At 30.5% G+C, this 16,150-nt stretch overlaps 15 non-coding genes across 15 annotated transcripts; all 15 read left to right on the forward strand.

Annotated features, from left to right (window-relative positions):
- Nucleotides 1–316: 316 nt before the first annotated feature.
- TRNAT-AGU (transfer RNA threonine (anticodon AGU)) lies at nucleotides 317–390 on the forward strand. Its single transcript has one exon. It is a non-coding gene; the product is annotated as a tRNA-Thr (tRNA).
- Nucleotides 391–1,245: 855 nt separating this feature from the next.
- On the forward strand, nucleotides 1,246–1,319 carry TRNAT-CGU (transfer RNA threonine (anticodon CGU)). The gene has a single exon. It is a non-coding gene; the product is annotated as a tRNA-Thr (tRNA).
- A 1,182-nt stretch (nucleotides 1,320–2,501) lies between these two features.
- TRNAT-AGU (transfer RNA threonine (anticodon AGU)) lies at nucleotides 2,502–2,575 on the forward strand. The gene has a single exon. It is a non-coding gene; the product is annotated as a tRNA-Thr (tRNA).
- An 856-nt stretch (nucleotides 2,576–3,431) lies between these two features.
- On the forward strand, nucleotides 3,432–3,505 carry TRNAT-CGU (transfer RNA threonine (anticodon CGU)). The gene has a single exon. It is a non-coding gene; the product is annotated as a tRNA-Thr (tRNA).
- Nucleotides 3,506–4,687: 1,182 nt separating this feature from the next.
- On the forward strand, nucleotides 4,688–4,761 carry TRNAT-AGU (transfer RNA threonine (anticodon AGU)). Its single transcript has one exon. It is a non-coding gene; the product is annotated as a tRNA-Thr (tRNA).
- Nucleotides 4,762–5,615: 854 nt separating this feature from the next.
- Nucleotides 5,616–5,689, forward strand: TRNAT-CGU (transfer RNA threonine (anticodon CGU)). Its single transcript has one exon. It is a non-coding gene; the product is annotated as a tRNA-Thr (tRNA).
- Nucleotides 5,690–6,879: 1,190 nt separating this feature from the next.
- Nucleotides 6,880–6,953, forward strand: TRNAT-AGU (transfer RNA threonine (anticodon AGU)). Its single transcript has one exon. It is a non-coding gene; the product is annotated as a tRNA-Thr (tRNA).
- An 855-nt stretch (nucleotides 6,954–7,808) lies between these two features.
- On the forward strand, nucleotides 7,809–7,882 carry TRNAT-CGU (transfer RNA threonine (anticodon CGU)). The gene has a single exon. It is a non-coding gene; the product is annotated as a tRNA-Thr (tRNA).
- Nucleotides 7,883–9,064: 1,182 nt separating this feature from the next.
- On the forward strand, nucleotides 9,065–9,138 carry TRNAT-AGU (transfer RNA threonine (anticodon AGU)). The gene has a single exon. It is a non-coding gene; the product is annotated as a tRNA-Thr (tRNA).
- An 856-nt stretch (nucleotides 9,139–9,994) lies between these two features.
- TRNAT-CGU (transfer RNA threonine (anticodon CGU)) lies at nucleotides 9,995–10,068 on the forward strand. Its single transcript has one exon. It is a non-coding gene; the product is annotated as a tRNA-Thr (tRNA).
- Nucleotides 10,069–11,250: 1,182 nt separating this feature from the next.
- TRNAT-AGU (transfer RNA threonine (anticodon AGU)) lies at nucleotides 11,251–11,324 on the forward strand. The gene has a single exon. It is a non-coding gene; the product is annotated as a tRNA-Thr (tRNA).
- Nucleotides 11,325–12,180: 856 nt separating this feature from the next.
- TRNAT-CGU (transfer RNA threonine (anticodon CGU)) lies at nucleotides 12,181–12,254 on the forward strand. Its single transcript has one exon. It is a non-coding gene; the product is annotated as a tRNA-Thr (tRNA).
- Nucleotides 12,255–13,436: 1,182 nt separating this feature from the next.
- Nucleotides 13,437–13,510, forward strand: TRNAT-AGU (transfer RNA threonine (anticodon AGU)). Its single transcript has one exon. It is a non-coding gene; the product is annotated as a tRNA-Thr (tRNA).
- An 856-nt stretch (nucleotides 13,511–14,366) lies between these two features.
- Nucleotides 14,367–14,440, forward strand: TRNAT-CGU (transfer RNA threonine (anticodon CGU)). Its single transcript has one exon. It is a non-coding gene; the product is annotated as a tRNA-Thr (tRNA).
- Nucleotides 14,441–15,622: 1,182 nt separating this feature from the next.
- Nucleotides 15,623–15,696, forward strand: TRNAT-AGU (transfer RNA threonine (anticodon AGU)). Its single transcript has one exon. It is a non-coding gene; the product is annotated as a tRNA-Thr (tRNA).
- The last annotated feature ends 454 nt before the right edge of the window (nucleotides 15,697–16,150 follow it).

The raw sequence follows: 16,150 nt of genomic DNA on the forward strand, positions 1-16,150 counted from the left end.
ACACGCCTGTCTAGTAAACAGGAGATCCTGCAATCGAATCTTGGCAGTGACTTTTGTTTAGTTAATTTTCATCACCTTATTATGTAGTTTGTTGTTGATTCATGACAATATGAGATGTGAAAACTTTAGCAGTCTTCTTTCTGGCTTACTTGGTGGACAATGTTCTATGTTTCTAGATAAAGTCTACATCTGACAAACACAAAATAATGCAATATTTCCTTTCTTGAATATAATCTATATTTTAGCATTAAAATGTTGCTAAGATAAACATCAGATATTTCCATAAAATAGCATGTAAAAAATCTTCTTTCCATGTGGTGCTGTGGCTTAGTTGGTTAAAGCGCCTGTCTAGTAAACAGGAGATCCTGAGTTCAAATCTCAGTAGTGCCTTTGTTTGATTCATTTTCATCTACTAAGTATGTAGTTTGTTGTTGATTCGTTACAATATGAGACGTGACAACTGTAGTAGCTTTCACCCAGGCTTACTTGATGAACAATGTACTACATTTCTAGAAAAAGTCCATATCAGAAAAACACAAAATAATGCTATATTCCCATTCTTGAGTATAAGCTATTTTTTAAAAAAAATAAACTGATGCTAAGGCAAACATCAGAAATTTCCAGAAAATAGCATTTATTATGCTTGAGCAAGCTCCATGATTAATATCATGTGCAGTCAAAGGAGAATCATGCAGGGAATTTTATAAAATGTCAGTTACAAGTACATTTTCTAAGATAAATAGAGAGAGAGTAATTTTTATCATAACAGCTGGGAGAACAATTGAAAATTAAACAATATTTAGTTCCATAACATCCAAAATTGTGTTAACAAAGTGTTTCCAAAACTGCTTTGCTTTTCTTGAAAAAGCTTAAAGATAAAATGCTAAAAATTGTTCTATCTTTTTAAGATACTTTTTAATTTTACTTCATGTTTTTACTATGTGAGCATCAGAAAATACTGGCACTAATTCTCATGTAGGATTCCTTTAAAGAGAAATCCATAATAACTGCTACAAAATAGAATACTAGAAATTCACATGGCAATACATTGTAAGAAATAAGGGCCTGTATTTCACAAAAGAAAGAAGAGAATAAAAACATATTTATTTATTCACTTATTCATTCAAAATTGCCAACTGTTTTAAACTTTGATAAAATACATGTCTCAAAAAGCATTTCAAATATTATTACCAAAAATTATACTTTACATATATTTTTTTTAATATTAAACAGGGGCTTCTATATGGTGCTGCGGCTTAGTTGGTTAAAGTGCCTGTCTCGTAAACAGGAGATCCTGAGTTCAAATCTCAGCAGTACCTTTTATTTGCTTGTCATATCTTAGCATGTAGTGTTTTGTTGATGCTCAAGAAATAAGACATGATTCCTTGAGCAACTTTCACCCCAGTTCACTTGGTCAGCAATACAGTTCATTTCTAGATGCAGTCCATATTAGAAGACAACAAAACATGTTCCTGTTTTGATATAAGCCATATAGTTGAATTAAATGTATGCTGTTAGACATGAGGGTTTTCTAGAAAATACTTTGCATTCTGTTTAAACAACCTCCAGAATAATAATGGAGTTTAGTCAAAGGAGAAGTCCATAGGAAGTGTGAAAATAACTAAAGCAAAGTATGTTTACCAAGATCATTTGGGAAAGAGTCATTTTAGTCCTAGAGGCTAGGAGAATTATTTAAAAATGAATCAATATTTAGTTTCATAACATTTGCAAAATTCTGTTAGGAAAGTATTTCCAGAAAAAAAAGCTTCAAGTCTCTTGAACAAGCTTCAAGAAAAAAAGCTAACATTAGATCTATATTTAGAAGATAGAGATCTTCATTTGAATTACAAGTTTATTTTTTCTGTTTCTGTATCATAAAAAAGCAAACATTAATCCATTGTAGGATGTTTTTAAAGAGAATGCTATAATAACTGCTACAAAAAATTAATATAAGAGAGTGACTTTGCCAAACCATTTTAAGAAAAACAGTCCTATAATTTTTAAATAAATGTAGAGAAGAAAACATATACTGTATTTTTTTTCTTTATTTTTACCTTTTAAAGAATCGATTAAGCATCGGCCTTTTTAAGGATCTCAAAAAATGTTACCATAAAACATACATGAGATATATAATTTTTCATTATATGACACTTTGGAGCAGGTGGTGCTGTGGCTTAGCTGGTTAACACGCCTGTCTAGTAAACAGGAGATCCTGCAATCGAATCTTGGCAGTGACTTTTGTTTAGTTAATTTTCATCACCTTATTATGTAGTTTGTTGTTGATTCATGACAATATGAGATGTGAAAACTTTAGCAGTCTTCTTTCTGGCTTACTTGGTGGACAATGTTCTATGTTTCTAGATAAAGTCTACATCTGACAAACACAAAATAATGCAATATTTCCTTTCTTGAATATAATCTATATTTTAGCATTAAAATGTTGCTAAGATAAACATCAGATATTTCCATAAATTAGCATGTAAAAAAGCTTCTTTCCATGTGGTGCTGTGGCTTAGTTGGTTTAAGCGCCTGTCTAGTAAACAGGAGATCCTGAGTTCAAATCTCAGCAGTGCCTTTGTTTGATTCATTTTCACCTACTAAGTATGTAGTTTGTTGTTGATTCGTTACAATATGAGACGTGACAACTGTAGTAGCTTTCACCCAGGCTTACTTGATGAACAATGTACTACATTTCTAGAAAAAGTCCATATTAGAAAAACACCCAATATAATGCTATATTCCCATTCTTGAGTATAAGCTATTTTTTTTAAAAATAAACTGATGCTAAGGCAAACATCAGAAATTTCCAGAAAATAGCATTTATTATGCTTGAGCAAGCTCCATGATTAATATCATGTGCAGTCAAAGGAGAATCATGCAGGGAATTTTATAAAATGTCAGTTACAAGTACATTTTCTAAGATAAATAGAGAGAGAGTAATTTTTATCATAACAGCTGGGAGAACAATTGAAAATTAAACAATATTTAGTTCCATAACATCCAAAATTGTGTTAACAAAGTGTTTCCAAAACTGCTTTGCTTTTCTTGAAAAAGCTTAAAGATAAAATGCTAAAAATTGTTCTATCTTTTTAAGATACTTTTTAATTTTACTTCATGTTTTTACTATGTGAGCATCAGAAAATACTGGCACTAATTCTCATGTAGGATTCCTTTAAAGAGAAATCCATAATAACTGCTACAAAATAGAATACTTGAAAGTCACATGGCAATACATTGTAAGAAATAAGGGCCTGTATTTCACAAAAGAAAGAAGAGAATAAAAACATATTTATTTATTCACTTATTCATTCAAAATTGCCAACTGTTTTAAACTTTGATAAAATACATGTCTCAAAAAGCATTTCAAATATTATTACCAAAAATTATACTTTACATATATTTTTTTTAATATTAAACAGGGGCTTCTATATGGTGCTGTGGCTTAGTTGGTTAAAGTGCCTGTCTCGTAAACAAGAGATCCTGAGTTCAAATCTCAGCAGTACCTTTTATTTGCTTGTCATATCTTAGCATGTAGTGTATTGTTGATGCTCAAGAAATAAGACATGATTCCTTGAGCAACTTTTACCCCAGTTCACTTGGTCAGCAATACAGTTCATTTCTAGATGCAGTCCATATTAGAAGACAACAAAACATGTTCCTTTTTTGATATAAGCCATATAGTTGAATTAAATGTATGCTGTTAGACATGAGGGTTTTCTAGAAAATACTTTGCATTCTGTTTAAACAACCTCCAGAATAATAATGGAGTTTAGTCAAAGGAGAAGTCCATAGGAAGTGTGAAAATAACTAAAGCAAAGTATGTTTACCAAGATCATTTGGGAAAGAGTCATTTTAGTCCTAGAGGCTAGGAGAATTATTTAAAAATGAATCAATATTTAGTTTCATAACATTTGCAAAATTCTGTTAGGAAAGTTTTTCCAGAAAAAAAAGCTTCAAGTCTCTTGAACAAGCTTCAAGAAAAAAAGCTAACATTAGATCTATATTTAGAAGATAGAGATCTTCATTTGAATTACAAGTTTATTTTTTCTGTTTCTGTATCATAAAAAAGCAAACATTAATCCATTGTAGGATGTTTTTAAAGAGAATGCTATAATAACTGCTACAAAAAATTAATATAAGAGAGTGACTTTGCCAAACTATTTTAAGAAAAACAGTCCTATAATTTTTAAATAAATGTAGAGAAGAAAACATATACTGTATTTTTTTTCTTTATTTTTACCTTTTAAAGAATCGATTAAGCATCGGCCTTTTTAAGGATCTCAAAAAATGTTACCATAAAACATACATGAGATATATAATTTTTCATTATATGACACTTTGGAGCAGATGGTGCTGTGGCTTAGCTGGTTAACACACCTGTCTAGTAAACAGGAGATCCTGCAATCGAATCTTGGCAGTGACTTTTGTTTAGTTAATTTTCATCACCTTATTATGTAGTTTGTTGTTGATTCATGACAATATGAGATGTGAAAACTTTAGCAGTCTTCTTTCTGGCTTACTTGGTGGACAATGTTCTATGTTTCTAGATAAAGTCTACATCTGACAAACACAAAATAATGCAATATTTCCTTTCTTGAATATAATCTATATTTTAGCATTAAAATGTTGCTAAGATAAACATCAGATATTTCCATAAAATAGCATGTAAAAAATCTTATTTCCATGTGGTGCTGTGGCTTAGTTGGTTAAAGCGCCTGTCTAGTAAACAGGAGATCCTGAGTTCAAATCTCAGCAGTGCCTTTGTTTGATTCATTTTCATCTACTAAGTATGTAGTTTGTTGTTGATTCGTTACAATATGAGACGTGACAACTGTAGTAGCTTTCTCCCAGGCTTACTTGATGAACAATGTACTACATTTCTAGAAAAAGTCCATATCAGAAAAACACAAAATAATGCTATATTCCCATTCTTGAGTATAAGCTATTTTTTTTTAAAATAAACTGATGCTAAGGCAAACATCAGAAATTTCCAGAAAATAGCATTTATTATGCTTGAGCAAGCTCCATGATTAATATCATGTGCAGTCAAAGGAGAATCATGCAGGGAATTTTATAAAATGTCAGTTACAAGTACATTTTCTATGATAAATAGAGAGAGAGTAATTTTTATCATAACAGCTGGGAGAACAATTGAAAATTAAACAATATTTAGTTCCATAACATCCAAAATTGTGTTAACAAAGTGTTTCCAAAACTGCTTTGCTTTTCTTGAAAAAGCTTAAAGATAAAATGCTAAAAATTGTTCTATCTTTTTAAGATACTTTTTAATTTTACTTCATGTTTTTACTATGTGAGCATCAGAAAATACTGGCACTAATTCTCATGTAGGATTCCTTTAAAGAGAAATCCATAATAACTGCTACAAAATAGTATACTAGAAAGTCACTTGGCAATACATTGTAAGAAATAAGGGCCTGTATTTCACAAAAGAAAGAAGAGAATAAAAACATATTTATTTATTCACTTATTCATTCAAAATTGCCAACTGTTTTAAACTTTGATAAAATACATGTCTCAAAAAGCATTTCAAATATTATTACCAAAAATTATACTTTACATATATTTTTTTTAATATTAAACAGGGGCTTCTATATGGTGCTGTGGCTTAGTTGGTTAAAGTGCCTGTCTCGTAAACAGGAGATCCTGAGTTCAAATCTCAGCAGTACCTTTTATTTGCTTGTCATATCTTAGCATGTAGTGTATTGTTGATGCTCAAGAAATAAGACATGATTCCTTGAGCAACTTTCACCCCAGTTCACTTGGTCAGCAATACAGTTCATTTCTAGATGCAGTCCATATTAGAAGACAACAAAACATGTTCCTGTTTTGATATAAGCCATATAGTTGAATTAAATGTATGCTGTTAGACATGAGGGTTTTCTAGAAAATACTTTGCATTCTGTTTAAACAACCTCCAGAATAATAATGGAGTTTAGTCAAAGGAGAAGTCCATAGGAAGTGTGAAAATAACTAAAGCAAAGTATGTTTACCAAGATCATTTGGGAAAGAGTCATTTTAGTCCTAGAGGCTAGGAGAATTATTTAAAAATGAATCAATATTTAGTTTCATAACATTTGCAAAATTCTGTTAGGAAAGTATTTCCAGAAAAAAAAGCTTCAAGTCTCTTGAACAAGCTTCAAGAAAAAAAGCTAACATTAGATCTATATTTAGAAGATAGAGATCTTCATTTGAATTACAAGTTTATTTTTTCTGTTTCTGTATCATAAAAAAGCAAACATTAATCCATTGTAGGATGTTTTTAAAGAGAATGCTATAATAACTGCTACAAAAAATTAATATAAGAGAGTGACTTTGCCAAACCATTTTAAGAAAAACAGTCCTATAATTTTTAAATAAATGTAGAGAAGAAAACATATACTGTATTTTTTTTCTTTATTTTTACCTTTTAAAGAATCGATTAAGCATCGGCCTTTTTAAGGATCTCAAAAAATGTTACCATAAAACATACATGAGATATATAATTTTTCATTATATGACACTTTGCAGTTTTGGAGCAGGTGGTGCTGTGGCTTAGCTGGTTAACACGCCTGTCTAGTAAACAGGAGATCCTGCAATCGAATCTTGGCAGTGACTTTTGTTTAGTTAATTTTCATCACCTTATTATGTAGTTTGTTGTTGATTCATGACAATATGAGATGTGAAAACTTTAGCAGTCTTCTTTCTGGCTTACTTGGTGGACAATGTTCTATGTTTCTAGATAAAGTCTACATCTGACAAACACAAAATAATGCAATATTTCCTTTCTTGAATATAATCTATATTTTAGCATTAAAATGTTGCTAAGATAAACATCAGATATTTCCATAAAATAGCATGTAAAAAAGCTTCTTTCCATGTGGTGCTGTGGCTTAGTTGGTTAAAGCGCCTGTCTAGTAAACAGGAGATCCTGAGTTCAAATCTCAGTAGTGCCTTTGTTTGATTCATTTTCATCTACTAAGTATGTAGTTTGTTGTTGATTCGTTACAATATGAGACGTGACAACTGTAGTAGCTTTCACCCAGGCTTACTTGATGAACAATGTACTACATTTCTAGAAAAAGTCCATATCAGAAAAACACAAAATAATGCTATATTCCCATTCTTGAGTATAAGCTATTTTTTTAAAAAAATAAACTGATGCTAAGGCAAACATCAGAAATTTCCAGAAAATAGCATTTATTATGCTTGAGCAAGCTCCATGATTAATATCATGTGCAGTCAAAGGAGAATCATGCAGGGAATTTTATAAAATGTCAGTTACAAGTACATTTTCTAAGATAAATAGAGAGAGAGTAATTTTTATCATAACAGCTGGGAGAACAATTGAAAATTAAACAATATTTAGTTCCATAACATCCAAAATTGTGTTAACAAAGTGTTTCCAAAACTGCTTTGCTTTTCTTGAAAAAGCTTAAAGATAAAATGCTAAAAATTGTTCTATCTTTTTAAGATACTTTTTAATTTTACTTCATGTTTTTACTATGTGAGCATCAGAAAATACTGGCACTAATTCTCATGTAGGATTCCTTTAAAGAGAAATCCATAATAACTGCTACAAAATAGAATACTAGAAATTCACATGGCAATACATTGTAAGAAATAAGGGCCTGTATTTCACAAAAGAAAGAAGAGAATAAAAACATATTTATTTATTCACTTATTCATTCAAAATTGCCAACTGTTTTAAACTTTGATAAAATACATGTCTCAAAAAGCATTTCAAATATTATTACCAAAAATTATACTTTACATATATTTTTTTTAATATTAAACAGGGGCTTCTATATGGTGCTGCGGCTTAGTTGGTTAAAGTGCCTGTCTCGTAAACAGGAGATCCTGAGTTCAAATCTCAGCAGTACCTTTTATTTGCTTGTCATATCTTAGCATGTAGTGTTTTGTTGATGCTCAAGAAATAAGACATGATTCCTTGAGCAACTTTCACCCCAGTTCACTTGGTCAGCAATACAGTTCATTTCTAGATGCAGTCCATATTAGAAGACAACAAAACATGTTCCTGTTTTGATATAAGCCATATAGTTGAATTAAATGTATGCTGTTAGACATGAGGGTTTTCTAGAAAATACTTTGCATTCTGTTTAAACAACCTCCAGAATAATAATGGAGTTTAGTCAAAGGAGAAGTCCATAGGAAGTGTGAAAATAACTAAAGCAAAGTATGTTTACCAAGATCATTTGGGAAAGAGTCATTTTAGTCCTAGAGGCTAGGAGAATTATTTAAAAATGAATCAATATTTAGTTTCATAACATTTGCAAAATTCTGTTAGGAAAGTATTTCCAGAAAAAAAAGCTTCAAGTCTCTTGAACAAGCTTCAAGAAAAAAAGCTAACATTAGATCTATATTTAGAAGATAGAGATCTTCATTTGAATTACAAGTTTATTTTTTCTGTTTCTGTATCATAAAAAAGCAAACATTAATCCATTGTAGGATGTTTTTAAAGAGAATGCTATAATAACTGCTACAAAAAATTAATATAAGAGAGTGACTTTGCCAAACCATTTTAAGAAAAACAGTCCTATAATTTTTAAATAAATGTAGAGAAGAAAACATATACTGTATTTTTTTTCTTTATTTTTACCTTTTAAAGAATCGATTAAGCATCGGCCTTTTTAAGGATCTCAAAAAATGTTAGCATAAAACATACATGAGATATATAATTTTTCATTATATGACACTTTGGAGCAGGTGGTGCTGTGGCTTAGCTGGTTAACACGCCTGTCTAGTAAACAGGAGATCCTGCAATCGAATCTTGGCAGTGACTTTTGTTTAGTTAATTTTCATCACCTTATTATGTAGTTTGTTGTTGATTCATGACAATATGAGATGTGAAAACTTTAGCAGTCTTCTTTCTGGCTTACTTGGTGGACAATGTTCTATGTTTCTAGATAAAGTCTACATCTGACAAACACAAAATAATGCAATATTTCCTTTCTTGAATATAATCTATATTTTAGCATTAAAATGTTGCTAAGATAAACATCAGATATTTCCATAAATTAGCATGTAAAAAAGCTTCTTTCCATGTGGTGCTGTGGCTTAGTTGGTTTAAGCGCCTGTCTAGTAAACAGGAGATCCTGAGTTCAAATCTCAGCAGTGCCTTTGTTTGATTCATTTTCACCTACTAAGTATGTAGTTTGTTGTTGATTCGTTACAATATGAGACGTGACAACTGTAGTAGCTTTCACCCAGGCTTACTTGATGAACAATGTACTACATTTCTAGAAAAAGTCCATATCAGAAAAACACCCAATATAATGCTATATTCCCATTCTTGAGTATAAGCTATTTTTTTTAAAAATAAACTGATGCTAAGGCAAACATCAGAAATTTCCAGAAAATAGCATTTATTATGCTTGAGCAAGCTCCATGATTAATATCATGTGCAGTCAAAGGAGAATCATGCAGGGAATTTTATAAAATGTCAGTTACAAGTACATTTTCTAAGATAAATAGAGAGAGAGTAATTTTTATCATAACAGCTGGGAGAACAATTGAAAATTAAACAATATTTAGTTCCATAACATCCAAAATTGTGTTAACAAAGTGTTTCCAAAACTGCTTTGCTTTTCTTGAAAAAGCTTAAAGATAAAATGCTAAAAATTGTTCTATCTTTTTAAGATACTTTTTAATTTTACTTCATGTTTTTACTATGTGAGCATCAGAAAATACTGGCACTAATTCTCATGTAGGATTCCTTTAAAGAGAAATCCATAATAACTGCTACAAAATAGAATACTAGAAATTCACATGGCAATACATTGTAAGAAATAAGGGCCTGTATTTCACAAAAGAAAGAAGAGAATAAAAACATATTTATTTATTCACTTATTCATTCAAAATTGCCAACTGTTTTAAACTTTGATAAAATACATGTCTCAAAAAGCATTTCAAATATTATTACCAAAAATTATACTTTACATATATTTTTTTTAATATTAAACAGGGGCTTCTATATGGTGCTGCGGCTTAGTTGGTTAAAGTGCCTGTCTCGTAAACAGGAGATCCTGAGTTCAAATCTCAGCAGTACCTTTTATTTGCTTGTCATATCTTAGCATGTAGTGTTTTGTTGATGCTCAAGAAATAAGACATGATTCCTTGAGCAACTTTCACCCCAGTTCACTTGGTCAGCAATACAGTTCATTTCTAGATGCAGTCCATATTAGAAGACAACAAAACATGTTCCTGTTTTGATATAAGCCATATAGTTGAATTAAATGTATGCTGTTAGACATGAGGGTTTTCTAGAAAATACTTTGCATTCTGTTTAAACAACCTCCAGAATAATAATGGAGTTTAGTCAAAGGAGAAGTCCATAGGAAGTGTGAAAATAACTAAAGCAAAGTATGTTTACCAAGATCATTTGGGAAAGAGTCATTTTAGTCCTAGAGGCTAGGAGAATTATTTAAAAATGAATCAATATTTAGTTTCATAACATTTGCAAAATTCTGTTAGAAAAGTATTTCCAGAAAAAAAAGCTTCAAGTCTCTTGAACAAGCTTCAAGAAAAAAAGCTAACATTAGATCTATATTTAGAAGATAGAGATCTTCATTTGAATTACAAGTTTATTTTTTCTGTTTCTGTATCATAAAAAAGCAAACATTAATCCATTGTAGGATGTTTTTAAAGAGAATGCTATAATAACTGCTACAAAAAATTAATATAAGAGAGTGACTTTGCCAAACCATTTTAAGAAAAACAGTCCTATAATTTTTAAATAAATGTAGAGAAGAAAACATATACTGTATTTTTTTTCTTTATTTTTACCTTTTAAAGAATCGATTAAGCATCGGCCTTTTTAAGGATCTCAAAAAATGTTAGCATAAAACATACATGAGATATATAATTTTTCATTATATGACACTTTGGAGCAGGTGGTGCTGTGGCTTAGCTGGTTAACACGCCTGTCTAGTAAACAGGAGATCCTGCAATCGAATCTTGGCAGTGACTTTTGTTTAGTTAATTTTCATCACCTTATTATGTAGTTTGTTGTTGATTCATGACAATATGAGATGTGAAAACTTTAGCAGTCTTCTTTCTGGCTTACTTGGTGGACAATGTTCTATGTTTCTAGATAAAGTCTACATCTGACAAACACAAAATAATGCAATATTTCCTTTCTTGAATATAATCTATATTTTAGCATTAAAATGTTGCTAAGATAAACATCAGATATTTCCATAAATTAGCATGTAAAAAAGCTTCTTTCCATGTGGTGCTGTGGCTTAGTTGGTTTAAGCGCCTGTCTAGTAAACAGGAGATCCTGAGTTCAAATCTCAGCAGTGCCTTTGTTTGATTCATTTTCACCTACTAAGTATGTAGTTTGTTGTTGATTCGTTACAATATGAGACGTGACAACTGTAGTAGCTTTCACCCAGGCTTACTTGATGAACAATGTACTACATTTCTAGAAAAAGTCCATATCAGAAAAACACCCAATATAATGCTATATTCCCATTCTTGAGTATAAGCTATTTTTTTTAAAAATAAACTGATGCTAAGGCAAACATCAGAAATTTCCAGAAAATAGCATTTATTATGCTTGAGCAAGCTCCATGATTAATATCATGTGCAGTCAAAGGAGAATCATGCAGGGAATTTTATAAAATGTCAGTTACAAGTACATTTTCTAAGATAAATAGAGAGAGAGTAATTTTTATCATAACAGCTGGGAGAACAATTGAAAATTAAACAATATTTAGTTCCATAACATCCAAAATTGTGTTAACAAAGTGTTTCCAAAACTGCTTTGCTTTTCTTGAAAAAGCTTAAAGATAAAATGCTAAAAATTGTTCTATCTTTTTAAGATACTTTTTAATTTTACTTCATGTTTTTACTATGTGAGCATCAGAAAATACTGGCACTAATTCTCATGTAGGATTCCTTTAAAGAGAAATCCATAATAACTGCTACAAAATAGAATACTTGAAAGTCACATGGCAATACATTGTAAGAAATAAGGGCCTGTATTTCACAAAAGAAAGAAGAGAATAAAAACATATTTATTTATTCACTTATTCATTCAAAATTGCCAACTGTTTTAAACTTTGATAAAATACATGTCTCAAAAAGCATTTCAAATATTATTACCAAAAATTATACTTTACATATATTTTTTTTAATATTAAACAGGGGCTTCTATATGGTGCTGTGGCTTAGTTGGTTAAAGTGCCTGTCTCGTAAACAAGAGATCCTGAGTTCAAATCTCAGCAGTACCTTTTATTTGCTTGTCATATCTTAGCATGTAGTGTATTGTTGATGCTCAAGAAATAAGACATGATTCCTTGAGCAACTTTTACCCCAGTTCACTTGGTCAGCAATACAGTTCATTTCTAGATGCAGTCCATATTAGAAGACAACAAAACATGTTCCTTTTTTGATATAAGCCATATAGTTGAATTAAATGTATGCTGTTAGACATGAGGGTTTTCTAGAAAATACTTTGCATTCTGTTTAAACAACCTCCAGAATAATAATGGAGTTTAGTCAAAGGAGAAGTCCATAGGAAGTGTGAAAATAACTAAAGCAAAGTATGTTTACCAAGATCATTTGGGAAAGAGTCATTTTAGTCCTAGAGGCTAGGAGAATTATTTAAAAATGAATCAATATTTAGTTTCATAACATTTGCAAAATTCTGTTAGGAAAGTTTTTCCAGAAAAAAAAGCTTCAAGTCTCTTGAACAAGCTTCAAGAAAAAAAGCTAACATTAGATCTATATTTAGAAGATAGAGATCTTCATTTGAATTACAAGTTTATTTTTTCTGTTTCTGTATCATAAAAAAGCAAACATTAATCCATTGTAGGATGTTTTTAAAGAGAATGCTATAATAACTGCTACAAAAAATTAATATAAGAGAGTGACTTTGCCAAACTATTTTAAGAAAAACAGTCCTATAATTTTTAAATAAATGTAGAGAAGAAAACATATACTGTATTTTTTTTCTTTATTTTTACCTTTTAAAGAATCGATTAAGCATCGGCCTTTTTAAGGATCTCAAAAAATGTTAGCATAAAACATACATGAGATATATAATTTTTCATTATATGACACTTTGGAGCAGGTGGTGCTGTGGCTTAGCTGGTTAACACGCCTGTCTAGTAAACAGGAGATCCTGCAATCGAATCTTGGCAGTGACTTTTGTTTAGTTAATTTTCATCACCTTATTATGTAGTTTGTTGTTGATTCATGACAATATGAGATGTGAAAACTTTAGCAGTCTTCTTTCTGGCTTACTTGGTGGACAATGTTCTATGTTTCTAGATAAAGTCTACATCTGACAAACACAAAATAATGCAATATTTCCTTTCTTGAATATAATCTATATTTTAGCATTAAAATGTTGCTAAGATAAACATCAGATATTTCCATAAATTAGCATGTAAAAAAGCTTCTTTCCATGTGGTGCTGTGGCTTAGTTGGTTTAAGCGCCTGTCTAGTAAACAGGAGATCCTGAGTTCAAATCTCAGCAGTGCCTTTGTTTGATTCATTTTCACCTACTAAGTATGTAGTTTGTTGTTGATTCGTTACAATATGAGACGTGACAACTGTAGTAGCTTTCACCCAGGCTTACTTGATGAACAATGTACTACATTTCTAGAAAAAGTCCATATCAGAAAAACACCCAATATAATGCTATATTCCCATTCTTGAGTATAAGCTATTTTTTTTAAAAATAAACTGATGCTAAGGCAAACATCAGAAATTTCCAGAAAATAGCATTTATTATGCTTGAGCAAGCTCCATGATTAATATCATGTGCAGTCAAAGGAGAATCATGCAGGGAATTTTATAAAATGTCAGTTACAAGTACATTTTCTAAGATAAATAGAGAGAGAGTAATTTTTATCATAACAGCTGGGAGAACAATTGAAAATTAAACAATATTTAGTTCCATAACATCCAAAATTGTGTTAACAAAGTGTTTCCAAAACTGCTTTGCTTTTCTTGAAAAAGCTTAAAGATAAAATGCTAAAAATTGTTCTATCTTTTTAAGATACTTTTTAATTTTACTTCATGTTTTTACTATGTGAGCATCAGAATATACTGGCACTAATTCTCATGTAGGATTCCTTTAAAGAGAAATCCATAATAACTGCTACAAAATAGTATACTTGAAAGTCACATGGCAATACATTGTAAGAAATAAGGGCCTGTATTTCACAAAAGAAAGAAGAGAATAAAAACATATTTATTTATTCACTTATTCATTCAAAATTGCCAACTGTTTTAAACTTTGATAAAATACATGTCTCAAAAAGCATTTCAAATATTATTACCAAAAATTATACTTTACATATATTTTTTTTAATATTAAACAGGGGCTTCTATATGGTGCTGTGGCTTAGTTGGTTAAAGTGCCTGTCTCGTAAACAAGAGATCCTGAGTTCAAATCTCAGCAGTACCTTTTATTTGCTTGTCATATCTTAGCATGTAGTGTATTGTTGATGCTCAAGAAATAAGACATGATTCCTTGAGCAACTTTCACCCCAGTTCACTTGGTCAGCAATACAGTTCATTTCTAGATGCAGTCCATATTAGAAGACAACAAAACATGTTCCTTTTTTGATATAAGCCATATAGTTGAATTAAATGTATGCTGTTAGACATGAGGGTTTTCTAGAAAATACTTTGCATTCTGTTTAAACAACCTCCAGAATAATAATGGAGTTTAGTCAAAGGAGAAGTCCATAGGAAGTGTGAAAATAACTAAAGCAAAGTATGTTTACCAAGATCATTTGGGAAAGAGTCATTTTAGTCCTAGAGGCTAGGAGAATTATTTAAAAATGAATCAATATTTAGTTTCATAACATTTGCAAAATTCTGTTAGGAAAGTATTTCCAGAAAAAAAAGCTTCAAGTCTCTTGAACAAGCTTCAAGAAAAAAAGCTAACATTAGATCTATATTTAGAAGATAGAGATCTTCATTTGAATTACAAGTTTATTTTTTCTGTTTCTGTATCATAAAAAAGCAAACATTAATCCATTGTAGGATGTTTTTAAAGAGAATGCTATAATAACTGCTACAAAAAAATAATATAAGAGAGTGACTTTGCCAAACCATTTTAAGAAAAACAGTCCTATAATTTTTAAATAAATGTAGAGAAGAAAACATATACTGTATTTTTTTTCTTTATTTTTACCTTTTAAAGAATCGATTAAGCATCGGCCTTTTTAAGGATCTCAAAAAATGTTACCATAAAACATACATGAGATATATAATTTTTCATTATATGACACTTTGGAGCAGGTGGTGCTGTGGCTTAGCTGGTTAACACGCCTGTCTAGTAAACAGGAGATCCTGCAATCGAATCTTGGCAGTGACTTTTGTTTAGTTAATTTTCATCACCTTATTATGTAGTTTGTTGTTGATTCATGACAATATGAGATGTGAAAACTTTAGCAGTCTTCTTTCTGGCTTACTTGGTGGACAATCTTCTATGTTTCTAGATAAAGTCTACATCTGACAAACACAAAATAATTCAATTTTTCCTTTTTTGAATATAATCTATATTTTAGCATTAAAATGTTGCTAAGATAATCATCAGATATTTCCATAAAATAGCATGTAAAAAAGCTTCTTTCCATGTGGTGCTGTGGCTTAGTTGGTTAAAGCGCCTGTCTAGTAAACAGGAGATCCTGAGTTCAAATCTCAGCAGTGCCTTTGTTTGATTCTTTTTCATCTACTAAGTATGTAGTTTGTTGTTGATTCGTTACAATATGAGACGTGACAACTGTAGTAGCTTTCACCCAGGCTTACTTGATGAACAATGTACTACATTTCTAGAAAAAGTCCATATCAGAAAAACACAAAATAATGCTATATTCCCATTCTTGAGTATAAGCTATTTTTTTTAAAAATAAACTGATGCTAAGGCAAACATCAGAAATTTCCAGAAAATAGCATTTATTATGCTTGAGCAAGCTCCATGATTAATATCATGTGCAGTCAAAGGAGAATCATGCAGGGAATTTTATAAAATGTCAGTTACAAGTACATTTTCTAAGATAAATAGAGAGAGAGTAATTTTTATCATAACAGCTGGGAGAACAATTGAAAATTAAACAATATTTAGTTCCATAACATCCAAAATTGTGTTAACAAAGTGTTTCCAAAA

The sequence above is a fragment of the Taudactylus pleione genome, unplaced genomic scaffold (genome assembly GCF_031769625.1).
Source record: "Taudactylus pleione unplaced genomic scaffold, aTauple2 ptg000100l, whole genome shotgun sequence".
NCBI lineage: Eukaryota > Metazoa > Chordata > Amphibia > Anura > Myobatrachidae > Taudactylus > Taudactylus pleione.